Source organism: Oncorhynchus mykiss, chromosome 23 (genome assembly GCF_013265735.2).
Source record: "Oncorhynchus mykiss isolate Arlee chromosome 23, USDA_OmykA_1.1, whole genome shotgun sequence".
Lineage (NCBI taxonomy): Eukaryota > Metazoa > Chordata > Actinopteri > Salmoniformes > Salmonidae > Oncorhynchus > Oncorhynchus mykiss.
In genome coordinates, this window is record NC_048587.1 from 49,256,881 (window position 1) to 49,279,473 (window position 22,593).

The window sequence follows — 22,593 nt, forward strand, 5'->3', positions numbered from 1 at the left end:
TATGCCCGCCTGCTTTTGTGCAGGCTTGTTTTTCTGTTCATGTGTGTGGATTTATGTGGATTCCTTTTTCCGGGCGGTTTTGTCCTGTTTGTCCTGTTCCTGGAATAAAGAACCACGTTTGAACTAACTCTGCTCTCTGCGCCTGACTCCTCCACCCACTACTCCTAGAAGCCGTGACAGAAGCCCCCACCACGACATGGAGTCAGCAGGAGCAGCGACCACCCCTCTTCCATCAATGGAGGAGCGCGTCCTCCATCACACGGCTATCCTCCATTGGATCGGTTCGGCGATGGACCAAATGATGGAGAGGATGGAGCGATGGGAGAGGAGTGGTCTCCCGACATCAACCCCAGCTCCCCCACAGACGATGCAACCCACTCCTCCTCCGGCGGTGTCCGGTCCCAGCGCGTTGCTTCTCACGCCCCCGAGGGAGTACAATGGAGCGGCGGCTGGGTGCCAGGGATTTTTGCTCCAGCTCGAGCTCTACCTGGCTACCGTTCATCCGACTCCCTCGGGTGAAGAGAGTGTGAGCTTCCTCGTCTCCTGTCTGACAGGTAGAGCCCTGGAATGGGCCAACGCAGTCTGGAACGGCCCAGACTCTGCTCGGGACTAGTACCCGGAGTTCACCCGCCGTTTTCTGGCTGTGTTCGACCACCCTCCTGAGGGCCGAGCAGCGGGTGACTGTTTCACCTCAGACAGGAGACGAAGAGCGCGCAAGACTTCACTTTGGAGTTCCGGGGCGTTCAGAAGGGTGTCAGTTCCACCTCCCAGCCCTCCTGCTCCAACTCCGATGGAGTTGGGAGAGGCTGCATCGAGGGGGACCGGAGGAGGAGGCTCCTCCTGCACCTACTGCGGTTGGAGAGGACACACTTCAGACCGGTGCTGGAGGAGCCCGTCTCGGAGTCGAGATGGCAGGCGGAACACTTCTCGGCCACCCCAGGTGAGTAAGCACCAAACTCACCCAGAGCTCCCTGTTGGTCACATGTTTTTATTCATTTCTTTCCCTGCGTTTTCTCCCTCTCTCCAGCATAAGGCGCTAGTCGATTCAGGCGCAGCTGGGAGTTTTATGGATCGCGGACTCGCCCATAGGTTGGGGATTCCATTGGTGCCGATAGACCCACCCTTCCCCGTGCACTCCTTAGATAGCCGACCGTTAGGGCCAGGGCAGGTCAGGGAGGCTACGGTTCCGCTGGACATGGTAACGCAGGGGGATCATAGGGAGCGGATCAGTTTATTCCTTATCGATTCACCTGCATTTCCAGTGGTGCTGGGTGTTCCCTAGCTGGCTATTCACAATCACCTCATTTCCTGGAGACAGGGGGCTCTTCAGGGGTGGTCAGGGGAGTGTTCAGGTAGGTGTATAGGAGTTTCTATTGGTGCCACGATGGTGGAGAGTCCAGACCAGGTTTCCACTGTGCGCAGAATATGCCGATTTGGCTATCATCTTTTGTAAAAAAAAGGGCAACCAAATTACCACCCCATCGACGGGGGGATTGCGTGATAAACCTCCAGGAGAACGCTGCACTTCCCAGGAGTCACGTGTACCCATTGTCACAGGAGGAGACGTTGGCTATGGAGACATATGTTACGGAATCTCTGAGACAGGGGTACATTCGGCCCTCCATGTCACCCGTCTCCTCGAGTTTCTTTTTTGTGAAAAAAAAAGAGGGAGGTCTGCGTCCGTGCATTGATTATCGAGGGCTCAATTCTATCACAGTGGGGTTTAGTTGAGCTATTCTGTTTATTTGGGTGTTTGTCTTTCTTCAGCAAACACACTATCGTGACGTTGTATTAGTTAATGTGACGAATGTTGTTCATCGAATGATTAAAAGTTTCTAATTTTGTGATTATCTGAATCAAGCAATTATTAACTCATTAACCTGGGGCACCATGGGAAAATACGTTTTCATTGAGTTTCTATTTCCCAACTTAACTCAAAGAATATCAGAATATCGATTTCACAACAGCCGCTAATTAACCAGTTACCTCTACCAATCTCGTTCTGAACGTCGTATAGCCCGTGAATCTGCATGGTGTCACGCCCTGGTCTTAGTATTTTGTGTTTTCTTTATTATTTTGGTCAGGCCAGGGTGTGACACGGGTTATTTATGTGGTGTGTTTTGTCTTGGGGTTTTTTGTAGGTTATGGGATTGTGGTATAGTAGAGTTGTCTAGGTAAGTCTATGGTTGCCTAGAGTGGTTCTCAATCAGAGGCAGGTGTTTATCGTTGTCTCTGATTGGGAACCATATTTAGGCAGCCATATTCTTTGAGTGTTTCGTGGGTGATTGTTCCTGTCTCTGTGTTTGTTTGCACCAGATAGGTCTGTTTCGGTTTGGCACGTTACGTTTAGTGTTTTTGTATTGTTCGTCATTATCTTTATTAAAGATGTATGAAGATAACCACGCTGCATTTTGGTCCGATCCCTGCTACACCTCCTCTTCAGAGGAGGAGGAAGAAAACCTTAACACACGAGCCTGGGTCTCACCAATGAGTTCGTACCACACCAATCTTAGTTGGCTAAAATGATGATAAAAGATACACATAGACAAAACACATTATAGGCTATTGATTAAAACTTAACGGGCCAACACACTATGGCGCGTGTTACCCAAAATTGGTATTTCAAAGAGAGAGAGGAAAGTACATGAGAGAAATATACATTTGGGTGAATTTGTCATCTATGCTATTCTAACCCTAGCCTTGCCCCAAACTGCCGCTCTTATGGGTCAGAATATAATGATGTAATTACGTGGGGTAGACCTTCGAGGATTCTCTGCGTGGACCGTTCAGCTGCTCGATGACACACTTCTCCTGCGCACCTCTCTGATCGTCCTCTCGATGTCAGTGTCCTTTTGGCTTAAGAGTCTGTTCCCTCACCCTTGCTATGGAAGGGGTCTTCTGAGGACAGACAGCTCTGTATCTCAGAGCTCACAACATAGGAATGAAACCTTTTAGATACCACGATTCGCTGGGATTGGATGCTAAGGGAGTCCAGCTTGAATTCACCCGCTTAGACACAGCTACTCATCCGTAGCTTAGGTAGAAAAGGATTTCTTTGTCTTCAAACTTGTGTTGCGTTCTGGGTTCATTGACTTTTTAGACCTTGGCTGCAGCTTGGGTCACGTAGTCTTCTCTGTAAATTCTATACTCACAGGTTTTATACCCTTGGGTCAGAAGTGGGCATAACCGCCTTTAGGGCAATTCTCTGGGCGTACCAAGTTAATGATGCAAGGTCTAGATTTGACTCAAATCCAATTTTAGACAACTAACTTTACATTTCATCTTTACAAAAACATTCCCTTTGATTTGGACATTTTCCACACAACGTACAATGTATAAACATCAAACATATACTAGGAAAACTCTTCACGTTACAATGTTTTCGTAAAAACGTCATCTATTAACCTTTAATAACAAAACAAAAATGACATATATTTTCATATTCCATCTATCGTCATGACCACCATTGTGGCTGATGGAAACCATTGTTCCAAAGTCCCTTTATTTCATGTTTCATTTTCTGAGGCTGGTTCTCCATAGTAACAGGACAAAAGGAATTTGTCTGTGGCCTGAGACTTACCAGGGGTGTGAGGGGTCATAATACTCATCTTCAGACCCCTAGATCTCTCCTCCTCTGTTGGGGTTGAGAGATAATCTGTAGGGTTGTGTTCTCCTGTAACCTGACCTGATCAGGACAGTCATGACAACACTTAGTCTTCTTATCCCCAGCGGTGAATCCTGGGGTAAACACAAGAAAGTCAGTCAGACTTCTGTATGACATAAAGTTGAAGTCAGAAGTTTACATACACTTAGGTTGGTCATTAAAACTTATTTTTCAACCACTCCACAAATGTCTTGTTAACAAACTAAAGTTTTGGCAAGTCGGTTACAACATCTACTTTGCATGTCACAAGTAATTTTTCCAACAATTGTTTACAGACAGATTATTTCATTTATAATTCACTGGATCACAATTCCAGTGGGTCAGAAGTTTACATACATTAAGTTGACTGTGCCTTTAAACAGCATGGAAAACTCCAGACAATGATGGCATGGCTTTAGAAGCTTCTGATAGGTTAATTGACATAATTTGGGTCAATTGGAGGTGTACCTGTGGATGTATTTCAAGGCCTACCTTCAAACTCAGTGCCTCTTTCCTTGACATTATGGGAAAATCAAAAGAAATCAGCCAAGACCTCATTAAAAAATTGTAGATCTCCACAAGTCTGGTTCATCCTTGGGAGTAATTTTCAAACGCCTGAAGGTACCACGTTCATCTGTACAAACAATAGTATGCAAGTATAACACCATGGGACCACGCAGCCGTCATACCGCTCAGGAAGAAGACGCGTTCTGTCTCCTAGAGATGATTGTTCTTTGGTGCGTAAAGTGCAAATCAATCGCAGAACAACAGCAAAGGACCTTGTGAAGATGCTGGAGGAAACCAGTACAAAAGTATCTATATCCACAGGGAAACAAGTCCTATGTCGACATAACCTGAAAGGCCGCTCAGCAAGGAAGAAGCCACTGCTGCAAAACTGCCATAAAAAAGCCAGACTGAGGTTTGCAACTGCACATGGGGAGAAGATTGTACTTTTTGGAGCAATGTCCTATAATCTGATGAAACAAAAATAGAACTGTTTGGCCATAATGACCATCGTTATGTTTGGAGGAAAAAGGGGGAAGCTTGCAAGCCAAAGAACACCGTCCCAACCGTGAAGCACGGGGGTAGCAGCATCATGTTGTGGGGGTGCTTTGCTGCAGGAGTGACTGGTGCACTTCACAAAATAGATGACATCATGATGCAGGAAAATTGTGTATATATTGAAGCAGCATCTCAAGACATCAGTCAGGAAGTTAAAGCTTGGTCGCAAATGGGTCTTCCAAATGGACAATGACCTTAAGCATACTTCCAAAGTTTGGGCAAAATGGCTTAAGGACAACAAAGTCAAGGTATTGGAGTGGCCATCACAAAGCCCTGACCTCAATCCTATAGACAATATGTGGGCAGAACTGAAAAGGCAATGCTACCAAGTACTAATTGAGTGTATGTAAAGTTCTGGCCCACTGAGAATGTGATGAAAGAAATAAAAGGTGAAATAAATAATTATTTCTGCTATAATTCTGACATTTCACATTCTTAACATAAAGTGGTGATCCTAAATGACCTAAAACAGGGAATTTTTACTATGATTAAATGTCAGGAATTGTGAAAAACTGATTTTAAATGGATTTGGCTAAGGTGTGTGTACACTTCCGACTTCAACTGTAGTGTTATGGTTCCACAAATATATCTACCATTATCTAAAGAGAATGTCAGACACAGATGAGCAGCTCCCAGCAGCAAAGTGTGTGTGTGTGTGTGTGTGTGTGTGTGTGTGTGTGTGTGTGTGTGTGTGTGTGTGTGTGTGTGTGTGTGTGTGAACACTAGGGCTGGTCCGGCTAGGTTTCTTGAAATCAACCCTACCACACTTCAGGTTCTGTGCAAATATTTCTCGATTCAGTTTCCCCTCAGACCAACCGTATGTATTTAGTTTACCCATGGGCTCTGATAACTGATAACTACACTGTGCTGGGTATGCTTTAATAATGTGCAAACTAAGCTCTTACAAGCTGGCATAAATACCGTAACACACACACACACACAGGCACAAGGACACACACATACAAGCATGAACATGCGCATGAGTTGAGTGCCGTCCTGTCCTGTCCTCCACCCCTTCTGGTCATAGAGCTGTCCCCAGCCCACAGATGGACTCAAGGACACACCTTGACATACATAGACAAATAAAGGGGCCTCCCCCTCTCTTTCCCTCTCTCTCACTTCCTCTCTCTTTCCCTCTCTCTCACTTCCTTTCCTTCCCTTCCGATTTAATTGAAATTACATGGAAACAACATTGATTCAACCAGTGTGTGCTCTGTTTAGAGTCCACACACACTGTGCAATTTCTTATTATTAAATAATAAAACGGATCAATATTATCTATAACTGATCAATTTGACCTTTAACTGATCAATTTAACCCATAACTGATCAATATTATCTAAAACTGATCAATATTATGTATAACTGATCAATTTGACCTATAACTGATCAATATTATGTATAACTGATCAATATAATTTATAATTGATTGATATTACCTATAATTGATCAATATTATCTATAACTGGTCAATTTGACCTATAACGGATCAATATTATGTATAACTGATCAATATTGTCTATAATTTATCAATATTTTCTATAACTGATACATTTGACCTATAACGGACCAATAATATACTGTATTATTGACTGTATGTTTGTTTATTCCATGTGTAACTCTGTGTTGTTGCATGTGTCGATGTCACGGCCGTGGAATGAAGAGGAAAAATGCGCAGCTTGGTGAGCATACATATTTATTTTATTTAGGTGACGCTGACAAAAACAATAAACAATACAAAACAACCGTGAAGCTTAAAGGCTATGTGCCACAAACAAAGTTAACTTCCCACACTGAAAGGAGGTAAAAGGGCTACCTAAGTATGGTTCCCAATCAGAGACAACGATAGACAGCTGTCCCTGATTGAGAACCATACCCGGCCAAAACATAGAAATACAAAATCATAGAAAAACAAAACATAGAATGCCCACACCACATCACACCCTGACCTAACCAAAAAGATAAATAAAACGTCTCTCTAAGGTCAGGGCGTGACAGGCGAACTGTTGTGCTTTATCTTGGCCAGGTCGCAGTTGTAAATGAGAACTTGTTCTCAAATAGCCTACCTGGTTAAATAAAGGTGAAATAAAATAAATAAATATTGTCTATAACTGATCAATATTATCTGTAACTGATCTATTTTTAATTTTTATTTAACCAGGTAGGCTAGTTGAGAACAAGTTCTCATTTACAACTGCGACCTGGCCAAGATAAAGCATAGCAGTGTGAACAGACAACAACACAGAGTTACACATGGAGTAAACAATAAACAATAAACAAGTCAATAACATAGTATAAAAAAAATAATCTATATACATTGTGTGCAAAAGGCATGAGGAGATAGGCAATAAATAGGCCACATGAGTGAATAGTTACAATTTAGCAGATTAACAACACTGGAGTGATAAATGATCAGATGAACATGTGCAGGTAGAGATACTGGTTTGCAAAAGAGCAGAAAAGTAAATAAAATAAAAACAGTATGGGGATGAGGTAGGTAAATTGGGTGGGCTATATACCGATGGACTATGTACAGCTGCAGCGATCGGTTAGCTGCTCAGATAGCAGATGTTTAAAGTTGGGGAGGGAGATAAAAGTCTCCAACTTCAGAGATTTTTGCAATTCATTCCAGTCGCAGGTAGCAGAGAACTGGAAGGAAAGGAGGCCAAAGAGGTTTTGGCTTTAGGGATGATCACTGAGATACACCTGCTGGAGCGCGTGCTACGGGTGGGTGTTGCCATCGTGACCAGTGAACTGAGATAAGGCGGAGCTTTACCTAGCATAGACTTGTAGATGACCTGGAGCCAGTAGTTCTGGCGACGAACATGTAGCGAGGGCCAGCCGACTAGAGCATACAGGTCGCAGTGGTGGGTGGAATAAGGTGCTTTAGTAACAAAATGGATGGCACTGTGATAAACTGCATCCAGTTTGCTGAGTAGAGTATTTGAAGCTATTTTGTAGATGACATCACCGAAGTCGAGGATCGGTAGGAAAGTCAGTTTTATTAGGGTAAGTTTTGCGGCGTGAGTGAAGGAGGCTTTGTTGCGAAATAGAAAGCCGACTCTAGATTTGATTTTGTATTGGAGATGTTTGATATGAGTCTCGAAGGAGAGTTTGCAGTCTAGCCAGACACCTAGGTACTTATAGATGTCCACATATTCTAGGTCGGAACCATCCAGGGTGGTGATGCTAGTCGGGCATGCGGGTGCAGGCAGCGAACGGTCTAAAGGCATGCATTTGGTTTTACTAGCGTTTAAGAGCAGTTGGAGGCCACGGAAGGAGTGTTGTATGGCATTGAAGCTCGTTTGGAGGTTAGATAGCACAGTGTCCAAGGAAGGGCCAGAAGTATACAGAATAGTGTCGTCTGCGTAGAGGTGGATCAGGGAATCACCCGCAGCAAGGGCAACATCATTGATATATACAGAGAAAAGAGTCGGCCCGAGAATTGAACCCTGTGGTACCCCCATAGAGACTGCCAGAGGACCGGACAACATGCCCTCCGATTTGACACACTGAACTCTTTCTGCAAAGTAGTTGGTGAACCAGGCAAGGCAGTCATTAGAAAAACCGAGGCTACTGAGTCTGCTGATAAGAATATGGTGATTGACAGAGTCAAAAGCCTTGGCCAGGTGGATGAAGATGGCTGCACAGTCCTGTCTTTTATCGATGGTGGTTATGATATCGTTTAGTACCTTGAGCGTGGCTGAGGTGCACCCGTGACCGGCTCGGAAACCGGATTGCACAGCGGAGAAGGTACGGTGGGATTCGAGATGGTCAGTGATCTGTTTGTTGACTTGGCTTTCGAAGACCTTCGATAGGCAGGGCAGGATGGATATAGGTCTGTAGCAGTTTGGGTCCAGGGTGTCTCCCCCTTTGAAGAGGGGGATGACCGCAGCAGCTTTCCAATCCTTGGGGATCTCAGATGATACGAAGGAGAGGTTGAACGGGCTGGTAATAGGGGTTGCGACAATGGCGGCGGACAGTTTCAGAAATAGAGGGTCCAGATTGTCAAGCCCAGCTGATTTGTATGGGTCCAGGTTTTGCAGCTCTTTCAGAACAAATATACTACCTATCAATGATATATTTTACTGATCAAAATTACCAAAAACGGATCAATATTATATATAACTGGTCAATAATATCTATTTACTAGACCACTTAGTACATTGTGTAATGATGACGTCATTTGGCCTAAGGCTGAATGTGTGACGAGAGCATGACGGGCGGCACTGTTAGCTACTACACAGTCCAGTGATCTATGTCACTAGATAGAAGGCTTATGGAGTCAGACACTGTCACAGAGCTTTGTGATGTCAGTGTAACAAACTGACAGGTGGTTTGGAACTATCGGAAATAAAAATATTGTATATTTTTTCTTCAAGCTAGCGATCCGTTAAATACTGACTCATCACAAAAAGGATGGAGAGAGGAGGGGAGAGTTGGGGAGAGGAGTGGAGAAGAATGGAGAGTAGGAGAAAGGAGGAGAGAGAGTGAGGGAGAGAGAGAGGATAAGTAATTTTTCCAGGAGGTCAAGGCTCTATTGGTGACAGAAAAACAAGATTGTATATCCAACCACTTTCCTCACTGCTCCAGGTCAGCGTCAGAGACGTGGGTGAGGACCAGACTGGAAGGTCTCAACTGTGAGCAGGCATGGGTGAATGGACCCCTCCACCTCTGGTGTGGGGGTGTAGAGGTCTGGTGGGGGGATGCTAAAGTATAGTATACTGGACTGTGATATGACTTAATATAATGGTACCATTTTACGGGCTCCTAACCAACTGTTCTATTTTGTGTGTTTTTTTTTGTGCAATTTTTGTAACTTAATGTTGCTGCTACTCTCTCTTATAACTGAAAAGAGCTTCTTGACATCAGAGCAACGATTACTCACCTCGAACTGGACAAAGACTTTTTCTTTAATGAGTCCGACGAGGAGGATATACTGCTTCCCGGGGAGACCAGGCCCAAATCCCTGTCATTCGCGTGAAGAAAAGACAGAGTCTTTTTTTTACCTTTATTTAACTAGGCAAGTCAGTTAAGAACAAATTCTTATTTTCAATGACGGCCTAGGAACAGTGGATTAACTGCCTGTTCAGGGGCAGAACGACAGATTTGTACCTTGTCGGCTCGGGGGTTTGAAGTTGCAACCTTCCGGTTACTAACCACTAGGCTACCCTATCACCCCAGTTTGTGTGCCTTATGAGGATTTGTAGGCAAGTGAGTAAATCGCCACTACCATCAGTTCTATTGGCCAATGTGCAATCACTGGAAAACAAACTGGATGATCTACATTCGAGACTATCCTACCAACAGGACATTAAAAACTGTTATATCTTGTGTTTCACCGAGTCATGGCTGAATGACGACATGGATATTATAGAGCTGGTGCATTGGCAGGACAGAGCAGCTACGTTTGGTAAGACGAGGGGCAGGGGTGTGTGTCTATTTGTCAATAACAGCTGGTGCACGATGTCTAATAATAAAGAAGTCTCGAGGTATTGCTTGCCTGAGGTAGAGTATCACATGATAAGCTGTAGACCACACTATCTACGAAGTGAGTTCTCTATATTATTCGTAGCCATCTATTTACCACCACAAACTGATACTGGCACTGAGATGCTGACACTAAGAGCGCACTCAACGAGTTGTATAAGGCCATAAGCAAACAGGAAAATGCTCATCCGTAGGCGGTGCTCCTATTGGCCGGGAACTTTAATGCAGGCACTTAAATCCGTTTTACCTCATTTCTACCAGCAAGTCACATGTGTAAACAGAGAGGGGAAAAAAACTCTAGACCACCTCAGTCACCGGCTTCATCAATAAGTGCATCAACGATGTCCCAACAGTGACCGTACGTACATATCCCAACCCAAAGCCATGGATTACAGGCAAAATCCGCACCAAGCTAAAGGCTAGACCTGGCACTTTCAAGGAGCTGGACACCGGACACTTATAAGAAATCCCGCTATGCCCTCAGACGAACCATCAAACAGGCAAAGCGTCAATACAGGACAAAGATTGAATCCTGCTACACCGGTCTGAGCTCGTTGGATGTAGCAGGGCTTGCAAACAATTACGGACTATAAAGGGAAACACAGCCGCGAGCCGACCCAGTGACGCGAGCCTACCAGACGAGCTAAATGCCTTTTATGCTCGCTTCAAGGCAAGCAACACTGAGGCATGCATGAGAGCATCAGCTGCTCCGGACAACTGTGTGATCACGCTTTCCATAGCCGATGTGAGCAAGACCTTTAACCAGGTCAACATTCACAAGGCCGCAAGGCCAGATGGATTACCAGGACCTGTACTCAGAGCATGCGCGGACCACCTGGTAGGTGTCTCCACTGACATTTTCAACCTCTTCCTGACCGAGTCTGTAAAACCTACATGTTTTAAGCAGGCTCACATCAACACCATCATGCCGGAAGCCCTAGAAACACTCCAATTCACATACCGCCCAAACAGATCCACAGATGACGCAATCTCAATCACACTCACACTGCCCTTTCCCACCTGGACAAAGGAACACCTGTGTGAGAATGCTGTTCATTAACTACAGCTCAGAGCTCAACACCATAGTGCCCACAAAGCTCATCACTAAGCTAATGACCCTGGGACGAAACACCTCCCTCTACAACTGGATCCTGGACTTCCTGATGGGCTGCCCCCAGGTGATAAGGGTAGGTAACACACACATCTACCACGCTGATCCTCAACACCGCCACGCTGATCCTCAACACATCTACCACACTGACTATCTACCACACTCTCAGGGGTGTGTGCTTAGTCCAACAGACTAACATGATCAGACTAACAGACTAACATGATCCAAACACACCAAGACAGTCGTGAAGAAGGCGCGACAAAACCTATTCCCCCTCAGGAGACTGAAAAGATTTGGCATGGTTCCCCAGATCTTCAAAAAGTTCTACAGCTGCACCATCGAGAGCATGATTGCATCACCACCTGGTATGGCAACTGCTCGGCATCCGACCATAAGGCGCTACAGAGGGTACTGCGTACAGCCCAATACATTACTGGGGCCAAGCTTCCTGCCATCCAGGACCTATATCCTGGGAGGTGTCAGAGGAAGGACCAAAAAATTGTCAAAGACTCCAGTCACCCAAGTCATAGACTGTTCTCTCTGCTACCGCACGGCAAGCGGTACCGGAGTGCCAAGTCTAGGTCCAAACAGCTTCTAGCCCCAAGCCATAAGACTGCTGAACACCTACCTACATGTACAAATTACCTTAACTAACCTGTACCCCCGCACATTGACTCGGTACCGGTATCCCCTGTAAATAGCATCGCTATTATTATGTAATCTTATTGTGTTACTTTTTATTCAATTTTTCACTCTAGCATATTTAGAAAATATTTTCTTAACTCTATTTCTTGAACTGCATTGTTGGTTAATGGCTTGTAAGTAAGCATTTCACGGTAAGGTCTACACCCGTTGTTTTCGGCTCATGTGACAAATAAAAATGTAATTGATTTAATAAGATGGTGGTCGACCATTTTAGTTTTGAGAGAGCTGTCCAAGAAGGAGAAGTCATCCTCCCATTCTAAACCAACACCTGTAGGGAAGAGTGAACACAACCACCATCAGATAGAGAGATAGAGACATAATATTGTCCTCTAAGGAGACGACCCCTGAGGTTGACATTTGAGTTAAAAGGTTGACATTGCTGCGGTGCGGGATTGGGGATTGATCGTTGGTCTCAGGTCTGTGTCTGTAAATGTGCATATGGTGTTTGACCCTTGGTCTCTTTGCTGTAGGTTTCTGGTCAGTGACATTAGCTCCCTGGTGGGACTCTCCTATTGAGAATGTTCAAAATTACATTATTTAGATACTGTAGGTATTAAAACATGATTCCGATGTAAAATACCAATTATCTGATTGATGTTACCTGATCCAACACATTGACAGTGACATCATCAAAGAAAGACACATTCCTCCCATGTCCTGGTTCGTCCCTTTCTGATGATGCAGGGCTGGGGGATGGCAAGGTTGCAATGGGGGGCGAAAAGACTGGCCTGGGGGACCCTCTCACCTGAGGAGAGACAGCACTGAAAGTCTTCATGCCTGCATGGAGAAAAAGGTGATTCTTTCACATAAAATGTAGTTCATTTTACGTTATTCTTCAACATAAAACTAAACATCTATTGAGACATCCATTGTCTCCTTTTACAATGAGCCATAGCAACAGTATATCTCCTTCAAAACGAGGAATGTTAAAACGGATTACTAAGTGTGCTTTCCATCCAATGACATGGCACTCAGGCAATCATTGGAGAATTTATATTTATCATTTTCTCCTGGCCACTTACTGCAAGGCCTGAATAAATATTGGTGGCCGTCCTCGCAGGCGAACACGCAATAGGAACCTTTTTCCGTTCTGTGGTCACCGGGCAACCGTTAAATGAGTGACTCAGGAAAGGAAACGGAGATGCTGACTCACTGAGCGGTATGACGAACAAATGCAAGAGGCACACCACACACAACCCAGGAGATGCACACATACACACTCATACACAACACACAACACGCACAGCTTTAATCTGTGTCTCCTGTATCACCTAGATCAGCAACTCACTGTGTAACAGGTGTGAGTAGGGGGCCACAGCAGTACTGCCCAAATTACCCCTACCAACGCCCTACATACAGACATAGCTAAAACACACACACTCGCAAACAGACACACAAATACACACGCACAAACGAACAACAAACAACACAAGCATGCACACACACACACGTACACACTACTATAAAAGAAAGAGGACTGTTAGCTAAAGAACATGACAATGGAACTGCAAAGCAATGGTCAACAACTATTGACACTGTTAGTAAAAGTTACAGAATCAGAGGCATACCACTGTTCTCTCTCATTAGTTTGCTCCACAACGACCACACCCCTTTTCGGTAGCCAATAAGATCAGGGTCCATCCAAAGACAGGAAACAGCAAACTCATTCTCTGAAGTGAAGTAAGTCTGTCAAGTGAAGATGAACAAATGTCATTTTACATGTTGCTACATCATGATGCCCTACAACTACAGAACACTACGATGTTATTTTGCAACTTCCTGACATCCAGGTCTATCTGTTACACTATCAATGTGAATTTCAAGAGAAAAGTGACTTAGAGAGAAGGTCAGAATACTACTGTACCTTGTGATTTGAGCCAGGGCCACATTCAGTGGGTCAGTAATCCAGGAAATAAGACACTAAAATAGGAATTGAGGAAAAGAGAAAAAGAGTAGAGAGAGAGAGAGAAAGAGAGAGAAGGAGAGAGAGAAATATGTATACAGTAGTCAGTCCCATGGACTTGACCAGTAGCAGGGAACAGACAGATCAGTTAATTGCCTGGCTAATGTAGCAGAGCCTCCTTGGTGAGAGAGAGAGACAGTGAGAGGACAATATACACACACATACACACACACACACACACACACACACACACACACACACACACACACACACACACACACACACACACACACACACACACACACACACACACACACACACACACACACACACACACACACAGAGAGAGAGACACACACACAAAGCTCTACAGAGAAGCTGCAATGACAATTTTGACTCAAAATCAGAACCTGAACGTTTACAAGAGTGTTTGGAGGAAAGATGTTTTTAGAGGCTGATGCAACCTCAGGACCCCTTACTATCTTCAGGACTTTCAGCATGGCATATTATTACAAGCCTATGTGAGTATGAGTGCCCTCTAGTGGTTCTGTTGATAATAGCAGACAGTCGATGTCAAAGACATGTCACACACTTCAGAGGGAGAACAGCTAGGGCCATCTAGAAAATAGCTACTCTGCCGCTATGTGATTGATTCGCAGGAATCTTAAATATCTAGTGTCAAGTTTATTTGATGTTGCGTAATAACTGTTTCTGTACAGATTCAAATCAATTACTACTATCTACTGAATGGTGAAATACTGGATTCATTTAGTGAACATATTTTATTGAACCTTTATTTAACTAGGCAAGTCAGTTAAGAACAAATTTTATTTACAATGACGGCCTATCCTGGCCAAACCCTAACCCGGGCGACGCTGGGCCAATTGTGCACCTCCCTATGGGACTCCCAATCACGGCCGATTGTGATACAACCTGGAATCGATCCAGGGCCTGTAGTGACACCTCTAGCACTGAGATGCAGTGCCTTGGACTGCTGCACCACTCGGGAGCCCATACACAGTATATTTCCCATATTTCCCATAAGTTGTAAGGTCCGGTCGCTACTGTCCTCTCCCTGGCAACAAAATCACTGATGCTGGAGTTCTACTTGACACACTCATGCAGCATCAGGATATTGTTCCCAGGGAGACACACACACACTTGTCTTTCAGGTCCTCTCTGTCCCTGGTCTGAAGAAGGAAGGAAGGAGTGAAGAGAGGATTGGCGGAAAGGAGGTAGAGAGAGATGGACAGATGGTGGTTAACTCAAATGGAGGAAGGTGCTTGTGTTTCAACCTAGCCCCTGTGTGTTTCATTAAGGGGTACCCTCCTTCTCTCCTTTCATCCCTCCCTCCCTTCCTCCATTCCTCCCTCCCTCTTCCCGTATAGTCCAGGCATCATGTCACCTAGCCTGCAAACCCTGGTCCTTCTGTTAGGTCAGCCTGATGCTTGAACAGATACTTCACACTTTTTCCACTGAACCTAGCAGTATATCAAATCAAAACAAATTTTATTGGTCACATACAAGTGTTTAGCAGATGTTATGCGGGTGTAAGGAAATGTGCAGAAATATCTAACAAGTAATATCTAACAACTACAAAACATATACCCAATACACACGAATCTAGTATGATATAGGCCAGGGTTGAAAAATCAAAATAAAATATATTTGAATCTAAACTATTTGTGCTGTGGTCAGTCTGTTTACCCAGCATCAACCTCTTGATATAAATCTACAACAATGTCCATTTCATTCATGAATTACAGTATCTTTTATTCCCCCTCTTTGGAAGATTGTGATCTGATGGGCCACATTAAAAGTGTCTTCCATCATTACTCAGGTTTCAGGTGTGACATGGTGACTAGTCGTTACATTCCCTAATTTACTGTTGTTTTTCTAACTGGGGCAAAGCATAGAATATCCCTTCTCCCCTGCCCCTTCCCAGGGTAGTAACAGGTTTATATCTACCTCTCCTCTTCCCAGGTCAACATTAATGGGCATTTGGTGACAGTCCCAAGAAATTCAATGCACTAGTCCCACAATGCAATGCAACGGCTTGGGACACTTGTCCATGTGCAGACCCTAGTGGGTGGAGTCAGGGACAGAAAGGGCCAATAGTAGCCCTAACCCTACTAGAAAAATGGGATTGAGGGGGGTTGCTTTGCTTTTCTAATTGGGTTAGCTTTGAGTGTCCCACACCAATTGAGTTGTGACACATGTACATTTGCAGGGTGGGGGGGTCCTGCATAACTATCCTTTTACACTAGAGGCGCAGAATCATCATATCCAGCCGTCAGATGACAAGTGACACCAAACAATCCGTGAGAGGAGGGTAATTGGAGCTCGCCTGACTTTTTCTGAGCATGCAAAACACACATACGTACACACAACCACACACACACAGGGCTTATTCTGAGCAGTGCAAAACCGTGACGCCCCAAGCAGGGCCACATGACCCTCTGCACTCCCACTGTCAAGACTATGTAGCTTTGCACTCTGGGTAAAACTGTGAAATGAGCCCTCCACCACCCAGGCCCCTAGCAGTCCTGGCTACAGACTTTATTTGGGCACGCCAGGAGGATAGCGTCTCACTTGTCATTCTGGTGTTTTGCAGGTTAAGGGAAACTAGACACTGAAACAACAGCCAAAGTGGTAAACATGTTATTGTGTCCTGTCAGTTAAATATTTTCACAGGGGAGAAATAAAAACCTAATTTGTCTTCTCCATTAATCAGGGTGGCAAAAACCTCCTGTGCAGTTCCACATTAGCATTCCTTCATGAGCTGAGTGGGATCGTTCAGTTTTGGAGTTGCTAAGTTTGTCCTCCGCTCAAATCTTATTCTAAACCAGCAGTGATGGTCAATATAGAAATGGAATTAAGTGGAAGAGCATTTTTCTTTTCACTAGGGGCTTACTATAATTACTATAATATCTTAGTACAGATTATTGTCTTTAGAGTGTTTGCTGACAGAGTTCCTATAATATCATGACATAAACGTAAGATACATTTCAGAGAGCTGGTAATGCAAAAATGAGCCTCTGTTGACAGCAGTACACCTGCTCTTCCCCAGTTGAGACCTGATGCCAATAATGCACTGCCATTTTGGACAAGTGTGTACGCGTCAAGTGTGTGTATGTGCATTAAGTGTGTGTGTGTGTGTGTGTGTGTGTGTGTGTGTGTGTGTGTGTGTGTGTGTGTGTGTGTGTGTGTGTGTGTGTGTGTGTGTGTGTGTGTGTGTGTGTGTGTGTGTGTGTGTGTGTGTGTGTGTGTGTGTGTGTGTGTGTGTACTTGCATGCTGTGTCTGAATAAGTTTTGGGTGGGGCCAATTTAACCTGACGTATTTATCTGTGTTCATTTCCCGGTACGGGCATAACACGCTTTACTGGGATAAGGAACTCTATACTACAGTGTATAGTACAGTAACCTGTAATAGCACCTCCACCCCTCAACACAGTCTAAATGTAGACACCCTGAACACATCCCTAAACAGACATTAAGTAGAGGTAAACACATCTACAGTATGCCCATTACCTGCTGTGTAGAGGGTTGTGTATGTAGAAGACTCCACTCCCCTCCACTATTCTCCCCCCATCCTCCTCTTCTCCTGCTGGGAAAGAGAGCAGGACATACAGTTAGATCCTCTACTAGGCTTCTTCGACACAATCAGATGAATCACGCAGCATATTTAGCATCACTTAAAGTACACCCCCTCAGAGAGAAAGAGAAAAAATGTATCTCCTGCCAAAATAATGAAGGCTTTGGTTCAGAGTTGTTGGTTTTTTAAACCCTAAAGTATCAGGTATTTACATTACATAATTAAATGGTAACTGAACAGTTATAATCAGTGGATAAAGTGCTGTAAAATAAAGTGCTAGCACAATTTCACTAACCTAATATAGAGAAGAGGCATTAGTATTACCCTCCCAAAAACCTGATGATGAAACCAACTTCCCTCCAAAGCAATGACAGTTAGTAAGTGAACACCAAAATCCATGTTATGACAGTATCCGACCACTTGGAGGCAGAGAAACCCATGTTATGACAGTATCCTACCACTAGGTGGCAGATAAACCCATGTCATGACAGTATTCTACCACTAGGAGGCAGAGAAACCCATGTCATGACAGTATCCTACCAATAGGAGGCAGAGAAACCCATGTTATGACAGTATCCTACCACTAGGAGGCAGAGAAACCCATGTCGTGACAATATCCTACCACTAGGTGGCAGAGAAACTCATGTCATGACAGTATCCTACCACTAGGTGGCAGAGAAGAGAACCCCTCCCTCCAGAAGAGCTTGGTCCAATCAGCCAGTGTGTGTAGTGGATGGAAGTTGAGAGATAGATAAACCCATGTTGTGACAGTATCTGACCCATAGGAGGCAGAGAAACCCATGTCATGACAGTATCCTACCACTAGGAGGTAGAGAAACCCATGTCATGACAGTATCCTACCACTAGGTGGCAGAGAAACTCATGTCATGACAGTATCCTAGCACTAGGAGGCAGAGAAATCCATGTCTTGACAATATCCTACCACTAGGTGGCAGAGAAACTCATGTCATGACAGTATCCTACCACTAGGTGGCAGAGAAGAGAACCCCTCCCTCCAGAAGAGCTTGGTCCAATCAGCCAGTGTGTGTAGTGGATGGAAGTTGAGAGATAGATAAACCCATGTTGTGACAGTATCTGACCCATAGGAGGCAGAGAAACCCATGTCATGACAGTATCCTACCACTAGGAGGTAGAGAAACCCATGTCATGACAGTATCCTACCACTAGGTGGCAGAGAAACTCATGTCATGACAGTATCCTAGCACTAGGAGGCAGAGAAATCCATGTCTTGACAATATCCTACCACTAGGTGGCAGAGAAACTCATGTCATGACAGTATCCTAGCACTAGGAGGCAGAGAAATCCATGTCTTGACAATATCCTACCACTAGGTGGCAGAGAAACTCATGTCATGACAGTATCCTACCACTAGGTGGCAGAGAAGAGAACCCCTCCCTCCAGAAGAACTTGGTTCCAATTAGCCAGTGTGTGTAGTGGATGGAAGTTGAACTTATAGGGAGGGTCCTGCATGTCTAATAGATATGTCTGTGCTGCTGCTGCTGTATCACGGCTATTTAAAAATAAAAGTGCCATGTCAGTCCGGCCACTCTCCCGCCTGTCACTCTCTGCCTGGGTTCTGGGTGGTTACCGCGATGAGGAGAAGAGATCAGGATATCAAATGACCCATTTTGAACAGGAACACAAATTATAGAGATATAGCTATCCTGTCTATATCTGTACTGTCTATATGTATCTATATATGTCCTGTCTATAGCTGTACTATCTATAGCTGTCTATATCCATACTCTTTATAGCTGTCTACAGCTATTCTATCTATAACTGTCTATATCTATACTATATCTAACAGTCTATATCTATACTATCTATAGCTGTCTATATCTATACTATATATAACAGTCTATATCTATACTATCTATAGCTGTCTATATCTATACTATATATAGCTGTCTATATCTATACCATATTCAACTGTCTATATCTATACTATCTATAGCTGTCTATATCTATACCATATACAACTGTCTATATCTATACTATCTATAACTGTCAATATCTATACTATCTAGAACTGTCTATATCTACACTATCTAGAACTGTCTATATCTATACTATCTAGAACTGTCTATATCTGTGTATACTGTAAGGTTTGGTTGCCGCCCTGGATGTATAGTAGTGTACATACAGATATGTGATCTTAATTTGACCACTCATTTGTTGCTGATAATTGTCCTGCACAGCAGTGTTTTCAAAGTTTAAAAGGGTTTTATAAAGTTTGTAATTTTAACTCTAAAATCTATGCTGCAGGTAGCCTAGGGGTTAAGGGCATTTGGCCAGTAACTGAAAGGTTGCTGGTTCAAATCCCCAAGCTGGCTAGGTGAAAAATGTATCAACATGTCCTTGAGCAAGGCACCTATCCCTAATTGCCTCTGTAAGTCGCTCTGGATAAGAGTGTCTGCTAAATGCTGCTGCAGGATTATTTTCCTGCTGTAGCAAACTGGCTCAAATTAAAATCCTACATCTTTACATACAAGTGTTAAAAAGAAGACTAGATCCACTTTAACATAGTCTGCAGAATGTCTCTAAAGGCTTTATTAAGGGTTTAGTGTGTACTTACTTGACTGTTAATGCAACATTAGGTTAGACTGTGAACTGTTGGTTTGGTCTCAGGAGAAAGAGGGGGATTGGAGGGTTCGGGTTCGTAGGGTGTAAGGAAGTGGGTGTTGTGGGGTTTGTAGGCGTGTAGGGGGTTAGTCAAGATGAGCAATGGCACACCTAGGCCTGTCATGACGTTGTCAACCTGCACAACCTCATTTTAGGAATTTCACTAAGACTTTGTTGCAGTATTTATTATCACAGTGATATTCCCAAACATTTTTGAGTCTTTAAAAGTGAGTGTAGTGAGGGTAGAAAGTAAACTGAAACTATCTTAACGCGGTAACAAGAAACCAATTGAAGCCTGAGACTGTGCCATATAAAGGTACACATGCAAACACGTGAAGCAACTCATACAGTTCACCAACACATATCTCACATTTACTGTAATCCATGTAGGAGACCAGCTTAGCTCAAACTGATATTTCAGCAATAACATGAAGCTAGCACTGAGCTGCGGCACACACAATCACTGAGCAATTTGGTGCCGACGCCGAGTGGCCGAGGACTGTTGGGAAAGTGTTGAAAAGCTAGACTGTCACTTCTGACCTGCACACACTCATACACACACAATCACAATCGCAGGCGAACAGCTGTAGAACTCTTGGATGGTGCAAAAGGATCATTCAGTCACAACCACCAGTAACAGATACTAAATCAGTCCCGCTGGGACAGTTAGTCAGGAGGGAGACAACACAACGTGCACACAGTAGCCAGAGAATCTAATGATTGACATATTGTTAAAGCATTCCCTAACTGGCTATATCAAAATAAATCGGTTTTGTGGTTTTTGAGGACACTGCCAGCGATGTTCAAATCTATACCCTTAACTATCTCTGAGCTCCTCCTATCTCTCACTGAAGCCTGACAATCCATCTCACGCTCTCTACTGATCCCAACCTCCTCCAAGGGGCCCTGGGGAGTCCCTGTCCCTCCTACTCCCCCTGTCATCCCTCACCCTTCACTCCCCCACCACCAGAGAGAGGGAAACTGTCACTCATGCTTTAAGCCAACTGGCATTCGGTTGGGCCTACTCCAGTTCAGGGGGGGGGGGTCCTACTCCAGTTGCATGGTGTAACTATATTTCCATCCAAAATGCAATGAGTCAGGGTTACCCCTGGTTACGAATGAAACATACATGAAACAGAAGACAGAAGGACAGAGACAGAGAGACAGAACATGAAGGGTTCAAGCTACACAGGCTCAAACTGATTTTCACATCTAATAAATAGTTTACATGACACTTGTTGCGGACTAACTTACTGTACTTATGATTTAAATAATTGTGAAGTTTTTTGTTTTTTTTGTATGGATTTCTGCTTCTAGCCTTACTCTTTAAATACAGCTAGCTGCACTCCTTACATTTCCATGGCAACTGATGCTGGCCAGTGGCTAAAGCACAGAGATTAAAGGACACGTTTTAATCTAAAACCATTACGTGAAATAGGCTACAGCATAGTGCAGGCTGGTGGAAGCCAAGATCCCTGTGGATTTGAACATTTCAGAAAATCATCTGATAAGCCTGTCTAGCCCAAATCTCTTAACACTCTTTAAGGGGGGACTGAAGCTTGAGAAGTGCACATTACATTCCACCCCATGGCCCATTTCCTATCCAGTAGGTACCACAAGGGAGAGAGCAACCATTCTCTGTCTCTTTAGAAAAGAAAGGTGGAGGGGAAGAGAGAGAGTCTGGAGAGAAATAGAAAGAGAGAAGAGTAAGGAGCAAAAAATAAAGAGAGAATAAGAGATATGGGAGAGAGAGAGAGAGAGAGAGAGAGAGAGAGAGAGAGAGAGGGAGGGAGAGAGAGAGAGAATAAGTGATATGGGAGAGAGATAGGGTAAGAGAGAGAGAGAGAATAAGAGATATGTGAGAGAGATAGGGGAAGAGAGAGAGAGAGAATAAGAGATATGTGAGAGAGATAGGGGAAGAGAGAGAGAGAGAATAAGAGTTATGGGAGAGAGATAGGGGAAGAGAGAGAGAGAGAGAGAATAAGTGATATGGGAGAGAGATAGGGTAAGAGAGAGAGAGAGAATAAGAGATATGTGAGAGAGATAGGGGAAGAGAGAGAGAGAGAATAAGAGTTATGGGAGAGAGATAGGGGAAGAGAGAGAGAAACAGAATAAGAGTTATGGGAGAGAGATAGCGGAAGAGAGAGAGAGAGAGAGAGAGAGAGAGAGAGAGAGAGAGAGACGTCGTTGCACCTGCTGATGTGGGTGTAGAAGGGAAACCTGATATGCAATGGCTTTACAACCATCTCAGGGAGCTAGAGTACACTAGCTAGCATAGGCCTAAGTAATGGTCTGGTGAGATCACACCAGCAGAGGGGGATATCTGTGCGTGGGGAAGTCTCTCTCCTGGTCTTTAACCAGGAGAGAGACTGGTATTTAACTGGGACGGGTGTTTTTCTCAGTAAACAAATTGTTGGTTAAAACATTGTCCATTTAATTAAG

General features: G+C 44.1%; 1 long non-coding RNA gene across 3 annotated transcripts in view; it reads right to left on the bottom strand.

Annotated features, from left to right (window-relative positions):
• LOC110502914 overlaps nucleotides 1-22,593 on the bottom strand; it is a 29,035-nt gene that overhangs the window by 2,025 nt on the left and 4,417 nt on the right. For 2 of the 3 annotated variants that reach the window (XR_005039231.1, XR_005039229.1), the window contains exons 2-6: nucleotides 17,445-17,520; nucleotides 13,875-13,930; nucleotides 13,579-13,696; nucleotides 12,612-12,787; nucleotides 3,581-3,738 (exon numbers count right to left, since the gene is read on the bottom strand). This is a non-coding gene — a long non-coding RNA (uncharacterized LOC110502914). Of the gene's footprint in view, nucleotides 1-3,580; nucleotides 3,739-9,592; nucleotides 9,674-12,611; nucleotides 12,788-13,578; nucleotides 13,697-13,874; nucleotides 13,931-17,444; nucleotides 17,521-22,593 lie in introns of all 3 variants that reach the window. The other variant, XR_005039230.1, reaches the window with a different exon arrangement.